The sequence below is a fragment of the Sus scrofa genome, chromosome 8 (genome assembly GCF_054392235.1).
Source record: "Sus scrofa isolate SSC_HxYL_T2T_F1_AM1 chromosome 8, Sscrofa_HxYL_maternal_Yorkshire_Landrace_v2.0, whole genome shotgun sequence".
NCBI classification, from domain to species: domain Eukaryota; kingdom Metazoa; phylum Chordata; class Mammalia; order Artiodactyla; family Suidae; genus Sus; species Sus scrofa.
In genome coordinates, this window is record NC_139390.1 from 45451409 (window position 1) to 45466159 (window position 14751).

Sequence of the window (14751 nt, forward strand, 5' to 3'; positions counted from 1 at the left end):
TTCTAAACAACTATTTTATACTTCATTATATATGTAGTATATAGATGATATACATTCAGATATATGTGTATATCATACCTATGCCTGTATTTTCATATATCTATAAGCTTCTCTAATACTTGCAACCCCCCTCATGTCAGGTGCTACTATTATCCACATTTTACAGACGGGGAAGTTGAAGCTAAGAAGGTAGGATTGTAGCTCAGTCTTGTCCTAGAGTCTTGAGCACCTAACCACCATATTCTGCTACTTCTCAAAGAGGGTAGTAATTGCACCTGATTAAACTACCATATTCCACATGGAATCATGCATATTCATGATCATTGCTATGAAACTATAAGGACTGCCTAGAAATATTGCAGCTTTTATTCAATGGAAGACTTGCATTCCCTTTTAAGTAATTCAGTGAATATTTTCTGAATGTCAGCCACATGTAAGATTCTGTTCACTATGGTTTATTTTAAATAAAATGAAGTCTCTGCTCATTGCCATACACACTGATTAAAATATTTGTTAAAACATTTTCTTCAGAAGTGACTGGACCATGTCAGCTTTGAAATGACTGAATAGATATGGATTGTGAATTCAGTTCAAGATTTGAACAACTTAGAGTATCAAAGACAAAAGTAATATTAACCTGTTTTTAAATAAATACATTAATGTATGTGTGCATGTGTCCATGCATGTGTGCGTGTGCGTGTGTGTGTGTGCACGCGCATGCATGCATGCACATGAGTAGCATTTATTTAGAATAGGAGAATCCTGACAGTACACATTCAGAAATAATTCATATTTGGACATGAAGCAATTGCTGGTTGGCTTTGTTCTCCCTTCCAGTGTTCTCAAATAGAGGTAGGCTGAAATTCTTATCTTCTACAGAAAGGACAGCTGGATGAAGGAGAGATTTACAGGGAATAGCAACGCCTGGTAAAGAAAGAGCAAGAAATCTCTTTTTCAAATCAGGAGGAAGTCTGTGAGGCCCCTGGATTCCCCATTTAACAGAATATTCATGTTCACTACCATTATTACATTAGCCTCTCAATAATGCAATCTTGCTTTCTCTTTGTATTTTTGAACCCTATTTATTATATTACGGAGGAGTTATATTGTGAATAGTTAAGCTATTTTATTCCATATTAACTTAAAGTATGGTAAAGGCACACAGATAATAAAATATAGACAAAAACACACATGGTCTTATACACATGTTATGTACACATGGTCTTAATTTCCACTTGGTTTCAGTTTGATGTTGTTTAGGATTTCCCTTGATTTTCTTTGCTTCCATTCTTATGTCACACAAATGCCACTAAACTGCTGCAAATTTAGCTTTTGGTATTATTTTATAAGATTCTGTTTTACCTATCCTTTGTCTTTTGGCTTTAACTGCTTTAAGAACAAAGGAAAAATGAAACTTCTTCTTCCCCAACACTAATTCCTGGCAGCCAATGGCAAGCAAATGACAATTTTGAGACCTCTCAGTTTCCATAATCATGTGAGCCAACTCCTTATCATAAATATTATAGTTAGATACAGAATAGTTCTTTGGAGAATACTAATAGATAGTCTTATTCCATTTCTCCCTAATATTATCTCAGTTGTCAAAACCATGCCAATCTTTCAAGGTCTTGATTAATATCAGGTTTGTCATAAAGCCTTCCCTTTGGCCTTGATAGAACAATATTTCACAATGGAATGCTGTAGGCAGTCCTGGGATCTCAGGGAACATTATGAGGAGGGAGTAGGTAGAAGGGTATTTGATGGAAATGTTTGGCTTTAACTAACAGGTTTTGGTAGGATTGAGGAGGACAATATTAATATTTAATGAGAATGTATATGTAGTGATCTCTGCAATCAGGATTCTTTTTGCAAACAGAATGGATTCTGATTTACTTAGACATAAAAATAGTATATTGGGAAGACTCATGGGCAAGAAGAAAGGTCATCAATTTGGGCAAAATCACCACCAAGGTCACCTCACACTGGCTTTGGCACTGACCCATATGACCAGTGGATACAACTGTGAAAGATGCCAACATTACAATTGGATGCTGAGCTTCATTGTGCAAAAGCAGAGGTTTCTTCTACCATGGTGAGTTCTAAGACTTTCCTGATTTTTTTTCTGGTAGGGTCTTCTATCCAGAAAAGTACCATCTGATTGGTTAGTATTATAACAATTTTCCATGCCCTATTTCCTATTTTCAGGAAAAGTAAATATCTGGTCATTTTTGGAAGAGAGGGAGGGGGCTTATCCTTTTCCAAATCTCAGTCCCTAAGAAAAGATTAAGAACTTCAGACTCTGGGATGCAAAAGCATAACATAAGCAAGAAAAATAATCATCGTAGTGGCTTTGAAGATGGGTTAAAATTAATTACTAGAAAAAGACAAAAAGTACATGTTATTATACACATTTTACACTTGAGAGCATGTAACAAATTAAATTACTTACTAAAATTTATCCAGAAATAAATTAATTAGTGGATTGAACAATAGTATTACAAACGTGTAGGTAATAAATCTTGGTGACTCAAGACATCATGGATTCAGAAAGATTTCTTTAGAATTGTGATTATATAGGCACTATCAAGATGGCATAGGAGTAAGACATGGAGCTCACCTTCTCCTACAAGCACATCAAAAAAAAGTCTAAATATAGAAAGATTCACAGAACATCTACTGAATGCTGGCAGAAGATCTTAAGCCTCCAATAAAGGACAAGAAACCCTTCGCATGACTGTATAGAACAAAAAAAAAAAAAAAAAGAGAGAGAGAGAGAAGAGGGGGAGAAAAGGAATCAGGATAGGATCAGCATTCCTGAGAGGGAGCTGTGAAAAAGGAAAGGAATCCACATCCTGGGAGGTCACCTAACTGTAAGGGAGATCAGCCAAGATGGAGAGGGAACCTCAAAGCTTTAGAGAAAAGCACAGCAGCTGGAATGAGGAAGGCAAAGCAGAGAGCCATACAGACCATTGGCACCACCGCCCCAGGACACCAGAGACTGAGACGCTTGGGTGGGGGCTGGGCACTGAGACTCAGTCTCCAGAAGTCAGTTCTGGGGAAAGGACTAGGGATGGCTGTGTGGAGACAGACTGAAGGGCCAGGGAGTGGTGTACCATGGCCCGGGGAGCAGAGAGCCACAGCTGAGTGAGCACAGGAGGAGGCCTGGGCATTCAGGAGAAGCAAGGCACCATTGTTGGGCAGGGTGAGAAGAGAAGGAGTAGGACTTCCATAGGAATATCTGTTCTTTGTGCACACATGAGCTCTCAGGATGCAGGGCAACTCTTAAACTGACTCCAGACAGTGGGGGTGCTTCTTGTAGTGGCTATGGGAGTCAGGATAAAACTGCTGCAGTCATCTCTGACTCTAGAGGTGGGTATGGCTTGCCACCATTAAAGGTCTATGAACAGGCACCACCTGCAGCCCCAGTCACCTTAGGGGATGATGCAGATGAGGGAGCCGCAATGGAGCACCACCTCTTGTTGCTTTCATGCCCCTGGGAATGCACATGCCCTTCTTTTGCCATTGCCAAAGATTTGTGTGTTTCCTACACCCCATCTGAGGGTCATTGCCACTTCCCAGGGCCCTGAAAGAAGGAGCAGCCTGAATCACCTCCCCATGGGTCCTTGCCACTCCCAAGGGCCTAACAAAAAGGTACTAGCTACAGGCCCTGCCCATTGCCTCCATCTTCAAGAAAGCAGGCACAGGCCATACACCAGCACATCCCTATGAAGGGGATAACAGCCTGCACACATTGAAGAAAGAGACATCAGGCATTCAAGACAAAAGAAGCCCTCACACTAAAAGAAGAAAAAAAATCTCCAACAACCTACACAGGGGTGTCCTCACATACAAATAGCCCTCCAAGACTATAGTAGGAGGTTTCCCTAAATTCACAAAAAAATAAAAATATAAACAAAATGAACAAGCTCAAGAAAAATTCCCAGTTAGAAGAACAGGAGGATTTACTTGAAGGAGCAAACAATAACTCAGACTTCCTCATTCTAACAGACACCAAGTTCAAAAGGTGATATTGAAAATTCTGAAGAAATTAGGAATGGATATGAAGGAATTAAGAGCAGATATGAACAGCAGTGCAGATTTCTTTAGAAAGGAACTAGAAAATATAAGGAGGATCCAAGAAAAAATAGAAAATTCATTTACAGAGATGCAAGCTGAGTTAAAGGCATTGAAAAGCAGAATTAGTAGTGCAGAGGAATGAATTAGTGACTTGGAAGATAGAATAATGGAAACCACCCAATCAGGACAGCAAACAGAAAACAAAATGAAAAAAACAGGAAAGCAATATAAGGGATATATGGGGTAATATAAAGTGGGCCAATCTACTCATAATAGGGATTCCAGAGGATAAGACAAAGAAAAGTGAATTGAAAATATATTTGAAGAAATTGTGGTGTAAAACTTTCCAAATCTAAAGAAAACAGATATCAACATACAGGAAGCATAGAGGGGCCCAAAATGAGTTGAACTGAACAGGCCTATAGCAAGACGTATTATAATAAAAATGGCAAAAGTTAAAGATAAAGAGAGGATTCTAAAGTCAGCAAGAGGAAAACAGAGTTAATTATAAGGGGACCCCCATAAGGCTATCAGCTGATTTCTCTATAGAAACATTACCGGCCAGAAGAGAGAGGCAAGATATATTCAAAGTTATAAAAGGGAGAAATTGGCATCCTAGAATACTCTACCCAGCAAGAATATCATTTAAAACAGAAGGAGAAATAAAGAACTTCTCCAGAAAACAAAAATTAAAAGAATACGGCAATACTAAATACATTCTAAAAGAAATACCAAAAAGTCCCCTCTAAATAGCAAAGCAGTAAGAAGAAATAGGATGGAGGTAATCACGATTGGAAAACAATCACTTAAATAAGCCAGTATACAGATCTAAAAGAAGAAACAAACAAAAAACTGTTGGAAAAGTGATAAACACAAGGAACACCAAAAGGACTAACATCAAGACGTTAAAAAACAACTTCGAAATCATAAAATGTGGGGAGGGAAAGTAAGAAACTCTAGACTCTCTCTCTCTCTCTCTCTCTCTCTTTTTTTTTTTAGAATGTGTTTGATCCTGTATTACTATCAGGCTAAAGAAAAACAGGTCAACCACAAATCAAAACCAAACAATACATTCACAAATACCGAAAAGAAGAAGACCAAGCATAAATAAAAGGAAAGCATCAAACAAGAAAATAAGGGAAGAAAGGAGAAACATAGAATCAACTGGAAAACAAGGCTTAAAATGGCAATACATCCATATTTATCCATAATTAACTTAAATATAAATGCACTGAATACTCCAATCAAAAGACATAGAGTGGCAGATTGGATAAAAAACAGGAGCTTACAATGTGCCATCTACAAGAGATTCACCTTAGGGCAAACCACACATATAGATTGAAAGTGAGGGGATGGAAAAAGATATTCCACATTAATGAAAAGACAGGAAAGTGGGGGTTGCAACACTCATATCAGACAAAATAAACTTTAAAACAAAGGCCTAAAAAAGATAAAGAAGGACACTATTTAATGATAAAAGGATCAGTTCAAGCAGAGAATTATTACACTCATCAAATGTATGCCCCTAATATAGGAACACCCAAATACATAAAACAAATATTAACTCACATAAAGGGAGAAATTGATTAGAATACAAGAATTGTAGGAGATTTGAACACCCCACTCACATCAATGGACAGATCTTCTAAACAGAAAATCAATAAGGCAACAGAGATCCTAAATAATATAAGAGAACAGTTAGACTTAAGCGATATTTTCAGGATGTCACATCCCCCCAAAAACCACAGAATATACATTCTTTTCAAGTGCACATGGAACATATTCAAGGATTGATCACATACTGGGGCACAAAACTAATCTCAACAAATTTAAGAGTATGGAAATTATTTCAGACATCTTCTTTGACCACAATGGCATGAAACTAGAAATCAACCACAGGAAAAGAAATGAGAAAAAGCCTGGCTAGATGGAGACTGAACAACATGCTACTAAAAAACAAGTGGGTCAATGAGGAAATCAAAAGGAAAATAAAAAGTACCTCAGATAAATAATGAAAACACAACCATTCAAAATCTATGAGATGCCACAAAAGCATTCTTAGAGGGAAGTTCATAGTGACACAGGCCTTCCTCAAAAAAAAGAAGAAAAGTCTCAAATAAACAACATAACCTACTACCTAAAAGAATTAGAAAAAGAACAAACCATAAAGTTAGTTGAAGGAAGTAAATCATAAAAATCAGAGAGGAAATCAATTAAAGTAATTCAAAAAAGAGAAAGACAAATATCATAATATCATTTACATCTGGAACAAATATATAGCACAAATGAACATATCTAATGAAAAGAAACAAACTCATGGACATGGAGAACAGGCCTTTGGTTACCAAGGGGGAGGCGGAGGGAATGAGATGGACTAGGACTTTGGGTTCATGATGCACACTATTGCATTTTGAGTGGATAGGCAATGAGATTCTCTTGTATAGCATGGGGAACTATATCTAATCACTTGTAATGGAACATGATGGAGGAAAATGTGAGAAAAAGAATGTATATATGTGTATAAGCAGGTCACTATATGGTGCAGCAGAAATTGACAGAACATTGTAAATCAACTATAATAAAAATGAAAAAATAAAATTTTGAAAAAAATTTGAAAAATAGAAAAAAATCAATACAGCCAAGATCCGGTTCTTTAACAAACCTTTGGCCAGATTCTCCAAGAAGACTCAAGAAAGAACCCAAATAAGCAAAATAAGAAATTAAAAAGGAGAAATCTCAATGGATACTGCAGAAATTCCAAAAAAAGAAAAAAAAATAAAAGAATACTATGAACAATTATATGCCAATAAATTTGACAACCTAGAAAAAATGGACAAATTTCTAGAGACATAAAACCTACCAAAACTGAATGAAGAAGAAATAGATCATTTGTACAGACTAATTACCAGAAATGAAATTCATTATGTAATAAAAATACTCCCTACAAACAAAAGTTGGGGACCAGATAGCTTCACAGGTGAATTCTACCAAACATGCAAAGAACTTATATCCATCCTTCTTAAACTTTTCTAAAGGGTTGAAGAAGAAGGAATAATCCCAACAACATTCTGTATAGCCACCATCACCCTAACACAAAAATAGGACAAAGATACTGCTAAAAAAGAAAATTATAGCCCAATAGCTTTAATGGTTGGATATAGAGGCAAAAGTTCTCAAAAAAAATTTAGTCAAGCAAATCCAACAACGCATAAAAAAGATCATACACCACAACAAAGTGGGGTTCATCCCAAGTTCACAGGATGGTTCAACATATGCAAATCAATCACCCTCATACAACACATTATGAAAGAAAGGTAAAAAAAAACACATGATCATCTCAATCATCTCAAGATATGTAGAAAAAGCATTTGACAAAATCCCACATCCATTCATGATAAAAACACTTACCAAAGTGGATATAGATTGAACATAACGTAGTAAAACCCATTTATGGCAAACCCACAGCGAATATAATACTTAATGGAGAAAAGCTGAAAGACTTTCCATTAAAATCTGGAAAAAGACAAGGATGCTCACTCTTGCCACTTTATTCAACATAGTATTGGAAGTCCTAGCCACAACAATCTGACAAACAAAAGAAGTAAAAGGTACCCAAATTGAAACAGAAGAGGTAAAATTGTCACTCTTTGCAGATAACATGGATATTATACATAGAATACCATAAGGACTCCACATAAACACTACTCGAACTGATCAACAAATTCAGCAGGATACAAGATTAATATTCAGAAATTGGTTGCATTTATGTATACTAACAATGAAATATTAGAAAATAAATATAAAAATATAATAACTTTTAAAATTGCATCCCCAAAATTAAACACCTAGGAATAAACCTGACCAAGGATGTGAAAGGTTTATATGTGGAGAACTATAAAATATTAATAACAAATTTTAGAAGTTTCAGAGAAATGCAACAATACCACATGCTCCTGGATTTGAAGAATTAATATCATTAAAATGGCCATACCACTCAAAGAAATCTACAGATTTAATCCAATCCCTATTAAATTACCTATGACATTTTTCACAGAACTAGAACAAATAATCAAAAAATTTACATGGAACCATAAAGACCCAAAGAAATCCTAGAAAAAAAAAAAAAAAAAAAAAAAAAAAAACAAGCAGTAGGTCTTACTCTCCCAGACTTCAAATAATACTACAAAGCTGTAGTAATCAAGACAGTGTGGTACTGGTATAAAATCAAACAGACCAATGTAACAGAATAGAGAACCCAGAAATAAACACAGAAATAAACCCAGACACCTATATTCAATTAATCTTCAACAAAGGAGGCAAAATTCAAAATGGGAAAAAGACATTCTCTTCAGCAAATGGTTCTAGGAAAACCGGACAAGTGCATGTAAATCAATGAAACTAGAACATACCCTCACACTATACACAAAAATAAACTCAAAATGGCTTAAAACTTAAACCTAAGACAAGACATCGTAAAACTCCTAGAAGAGAACATAGGCAACACATTCTTTGACATAAACCACACAAATGTTTTCTTAGGTCAGTCTCCCCAGGCAATAGAAATAAAAACAAAAATAAACCAATGTTTATTTTTGTACAGCCTCTTGCACAGCAAAGGAAACCATAAAAAAAAAAGGCAACCTACAGAATGGGAGAAAATAGTTGCAAGCAATGCAACTGACAAGGGCTTAATCTCCAAAATGTAGAATACAACTCACAGCAAAACAAACAAACCAACCAACCAACAAAACAAAACAAAAGAAACAACCCAACTGAAAAATGGGCAAAAGACCTGAATAGACATTACCCCAAAGAAGACAAAAAGATGGCCAACAGACAGATGAGAAAATGTTCAACATCACTAATTATTAGACAAATATGAATCAAAACTACATTGAGGTACCACCTCACACTGGTCAGAATGGCTATCATTAGTAAGTCTACAAATAACAAATGTTGGAGAGTGTGTGGAGAAAAGGAAACCCTCTTATACTGTTGGTGGGAATATAAATTGGTACAACCACTATGGAGAACAGTATGGAAGTGCCTCAGAAAACTAAATACAGAACTACCATATAGGTTATCCATTCTACTCCTGGGCATACATCCAGATACAATTTTCATTGAAAAAGATACATACACACTTATGTTCACTGCTGCACTCATTGGTTGCCAATGGAGAGCTTGGGGGTATTTGCATTTGGAGTGGATAAGCAATGGGGTCCTGCTGTATAGCACAGGGAACTATATCCATCACTTGTGATGTAACATGATGGAAGATATTATGAGAAAATGATGTTTATATACGTATAACTGGGTCACTTTGCTGTACAGCAGAAATTAACATAACATTATAAATAAACTATAATAAAAAAAGAATTGTGAGTATAACCTATGCATTCTTATATAATTCTATTTAGTGAGTTAATTTGAAATATCACTGGAAATTAGGGAAGTATGGAGAAGAAAAAGAGTTAAGAGAAGTCTAAGCAATCACTTGACCAATACCCAAGGTGGTATTTTTTTTAATTAAAAACATTATTTTTGGTTGTGCCTGTGGCATGGACAAGTTCAAAGCCAAGGATCAAACCCTTGCCACAGCAGTGACCCAAACCACAGCAGTGACAATGTCTGATCCTAATTCACTGAGCCACAAGGGAACTCTGTTGATAATTCTTATGACAGACTTCAGGCCATGGAGAATATATTTCCCATCCTCTGAATAAAACTTCTTTTGTTCAGAGCTGAAGTGTAAGAGCACAGTTCGGTATGGGCAACAGCATGTTTTGAATTATTAGGTATTCCAGGTTATAGCTGCTGTTATTCAGAAATCCTACATCTGAAAGTGGATTAAACAAAATTTCTTTTTGGTGGAAGTCACAAGTTAAAAAGAAAATTTCTAAACCTTCATTTATATTCTGAAATAGAAGATAACTTTCACTACATATCAGAATTTTATATATGTATATGTTAATTTGTAGTAATGCAAAATAAAGAACTTCATTTTATTTTGATCAGCAATCAGAGATTGTGCAAATGTAATTAACTAGCACATGGCAAACTCCATTCTTCAATTTTACTGAAGGTCAAAAGTTATCTAACAGCCTTACTTCTATTGAAAGGGAATTAAATAAAAGTCAGACCCTTACTGAGCTAAAGTTTAGAAGAAAGACAGAATGTAAGTTGAATCTGCTGAACAACTTTGGTGAGAAGCAGGTTGGAAGCAGGAAGTAGGTTCCTCTACTAGTATTGGCAGGAGGAAAAAATGGGTGTGAGGCAAGTTTTGTAAGCCTCTGTGCTGCTTATGAATTATCATAAAAATGACCCCACAATGAAAGGAACATTTTGTCTGTGCTGGGGAGTGTCATGTGATTTTGCTTCCTCCACATGTCCTTGTTAAAGGCTAGAGGAAGGAAGGGTGGGGGCTATCGGCCATGATAGAATGAAAGATGATAAGCTTTTCTTTTTTCAGATGGAATGATGTGGTGGAAAGATCCCAAATACTAATTAACAGATGAGTGAATAAGCAAAATGTGGAATATCAGTCTTCATGAAAAGTGAAATTCTGACACAGGTTACAACATGGATGAGTGTTAGAAATATCATGCTAAGTCAGATAAGACAGACGTAAAGGTACAAACAGGTATCATTCCACTTACATGAGGTACCTAGAAAAAGCAAACTAATAGGGATAAAAACATACTAGTGGTTAATAGAGATTGGAAGGGAGAAGGCAATGAGGAGTTATTGTTTAATGGATATAGAGTTTTTGTTTGGAATGGTGAAAAGAATTCTAGAAAAGGAAGCAGTGACAGCTGCACACTATGAACGTACTTGATGCCACTAAATATTACACTTACAAATAGTAAAAATGGTACTGTTTACATTACATATGTTTACAATAAAAAAGTTATAGGGGACAAAAGAGCAGTGTGGAATAGCTGCAGATAATTCTTATTAATTTTTATCTGAAATTAAGGATATTTTAGAATTCTATTAATTTGGCAAGAATCCAACACTTAATGTGTTTCCTTTCCAATGCTAAAACTGAGTGCAAATGTCATGAGAGTTAGTCTCTAATATTATATTTGTACCTATAATGGCTTCAAATGTAACTAATTTTTTCACAAAATATAGTTGCCAAAGAGTTATCTTTTAGCACTTGTAACCTTGTCCACATGACCCCTTGGAGGTTTAACTTCAAGATTTTCCACTCTTCTGTGTGACTGTATGCCTACAATGACAGGATTCAGGATGGAGTTTGCTTGCTCTAGAGACAAGAGTATTATAGATTCCTGGTTTTCAGGGCAATTGCACTGATGAAGAAGCAGCATTATATGAACTTACTGGGGGGCAGTGAGCATTATCTTAGTGAGTCAGAAGCCAGGTGATATTTAGAGAGAGAAAGAAAGTTTATGAGACACCATGAAACCACGCCCTCAGTTGTGCCTTGAAATGGAAGAAGGGTTTGTTTTGAGAGTAGTTTCAGTGAATACATTAGTGGAGCTAGGTTAGAAATGAACCAGTTATCAATGTCTGGTTCCTTGGCTATACCTCAAGTCTATTGAGCCTCAAAATACTTACGATGGTTACCTGCATTTCCATTTTGCTTTTTGTTCCTAACTTCTTTTTTTTTTTAAATTGTTATAAAGCTTTGAAAAGAACTGTTAGGTTTTGATTTGAATCAAAGAATATGAGTTTTTCTGTATTGATAATTTAATATACTTAGTTTGAAAGATTTTAATGAATATTCATGGTACAGTGGAAAGTTCTTTAAAATTTTAATATTTAATCATGGAAAAGGCTTATATTGAAAACAGTTCCCCTAAGGAATGTTCTGATCTCCAATTCAGGGCTGGTGAATCATGGTCTTCATACACTGTTTTATTTTGCTTTGGTTTTTTTTGCATTGTTTTTCTCTAACCAAGTGCCTTTATTTTTCAATACACTACCAAATGAAAATATACCCTACCATTGCCCTCTCACAAGAAATCCATAATAGCAAATATTTTAACACATACACACACACACACACACACACACACACAAATGGAAATTAAAGGTAGCAAACTCCTTCAATGATAGCTGACAGTTTAACTTAAACAACTTAGTCAACCAAGGAATTTTTTAAATTGAAAAAAAACATAAACTTTGTTCTCTGAAATAAAGTACCTCTGATATATCCATCCAGTCACTTCGAAGAATCCAGTAGATTTTACTAAATGATTTCTCTAGGAATATTTCTATTCACAAATTAACTTCACTTTTGCTTTTGTATTTTATCCAAAGAGAGAAAAAAAAGACTTCTTCCTTTTGGAAAATATTTGCAGTAGAAGATTAGAGTAATAAAATGTGGATGCAGACATTCAGGTCAAAACATTTCTGTTCTCTAACTTTCATAGAGTTTTCAGGAAGCATTTTTTGCTTACATTTGCAGTGGTGGTTTATTTGCCTGTTTTTATTTAAAAGTTTTCATGTTTCCTTCTGGAGCAAGTTCCTTTGGTCTGTAAGTTCTTGTGCTGTAACTACCTATTGATCCTGGGGGAGATCTTTTATTAGCTGTAGCAACGAGGTTTTATCTCTTCTGGTGAGATGTATGAACTCAGTGCCATGATCTTAAAATCATGTCTTGAGCTTTCTCTTTCTTTAAATTTAGGAAAACATTTTTTGCTAAATACAAAAGAGTCAGACAACTAGATCTGCTGTATGTATCTGGTCACAGAATTTAGGCATAACTATGCAGAATTACACGATTCTGTATCTCATGGTTATATTTTTCAGCCTAAAATTAGTCAGCTTTGTACTTCCAGACAGTCATAAAGACGTTATGATAAGGCATTTTGTGTCTGTTGTATTTTTAGCTTTTGAAAGACTCATATTTATGAGTCTTTTTACCTTCTACCATCATCTCCTATAACCAGCCTAGCTCAGGCTTCTCATTGAATAAGTGGTTAGTTACCTAACAAAGAGTGGATGATAGGCTTTATAAGGCTACCTAGTGCTATGGGTGCACTTCTCATTGGAGGCTCATTGGCATGTGTCAGATCTGGAAGACACAACACCGTTCCTTTTATCCAGGCACAAAACCATTTCTTTTGACCAGCATAGTTATTGTTATGTATTCATACTGGATGTGAATACCTTAGGTAGGATATAGGCTCTGATCTCTAGTTGTTCAAAGTAATTACTAGTGCCAGCCTGTTTTTATAAGAGGAAACAAATATTCAGTAGGTCTTAAAAGCATGATCTTCACTTTAAAATATGTATTTATTATTATTATTATTATTGTTATTATTTATTCATGCTCACAGGCATGTGGAAGTTCCTGGGCCAGGGATCAAACCTAATCTACTGCAGTGACAATGCTGAATCCTTAATCTGCTTCACCACAAGAGAACTGCATCTTCTTTTTAAATTAGCCTCAAAAGGTGAGTTATCTCCAGTTACATTACAACCTGAATTGCGGTATCAGTTCTAACCCTCCCTTTCTGCTGGATAATTCTTCATCTATTTCTCTCTCCCTCTCTGTCTCCCCTGCAACCCCTCTTAGGAAATGAAGACCTTTATACTCTTAGAACCCCTTACAGTTGAGAGGTAACATATATGAGACTTCAAGGTCTTATGAAAATTTGTTTCATGCACTGTGCTTTCCAGAAGTACTTATATTTTAAAAAGGGCAAAGGAAACAAGAAGAGAGGAAAGAAATGTGCCCTTACTGAGACTCCAATATGTGTCGGACATGAAGAAAAAATAAATTACAAACATTTTATCAAAATCTTGCATCAATTCTACAAGGAATTGATTCTTTGAAATGGGAAGCATGAGGTCACAGAGCTAATAAGAGACAGAACCTGGAATTGGAACTAAACTTGACCCAAGGGTAATGTGGGGTGTGGTTCCCATGGTTGGAAACTAGTTTATCCCCAACCACTATGACTTGACCCTTTGATGATTCAATTTAAAGAATCTTGTGCCTCTCTTCATGGCTTTCTTATTATCTTTAATAGGAAGATTAACATCTAAGAGATGCACTCTATTTTTTAAACTTGTTGGCAAAATTAAGATACTTTTTTTTCCTTGCTGTCATATTTTACCCAAAGTAAAGCAGCATTGTGTAGTAGAAAGAGTGTCATTTTTGCAATTTAGGCAAATACTTTTTCTCTGATGAAGAAAATTTCATGGTATGTGAATTATATCTTAGTAATGCTGTGATAAAATATTAGTTTAAAGAGAGAGCATATGACCTCTTATTCAGCTACAAATTAGCCATGTGCCCTTATGTCCCTCTGAGTCATAGATTTTTCATTTATAGAATTAGAAACTAATGTCTACCTGTGGCCTTAGAAAGTTGAATGACAGGATTTCCTGGTCCCAGTAAATGATAGTTTCTTTTCCTTTTCTCTGTCTTGATTATTTCTAATAAGTAGAATTCTATGAAATTATATATGTCACAGAGATATGAACAAATACAAACTCTAGAAAATGCCATGGTCTATCTATCCATATCTTCTAAAGCAGTAAGAAATGGCAATAGTTGAAGAAAATTATATCAGTACATGAAAATCATGCAGAATAGATTTTGAATCATTTCTTCCAAGATTTGTGTCAACATGTGTAACATATTTTGACTGGTTTTGTACAGAGGCAATGTCTTTGAAACATTATACTTATCGT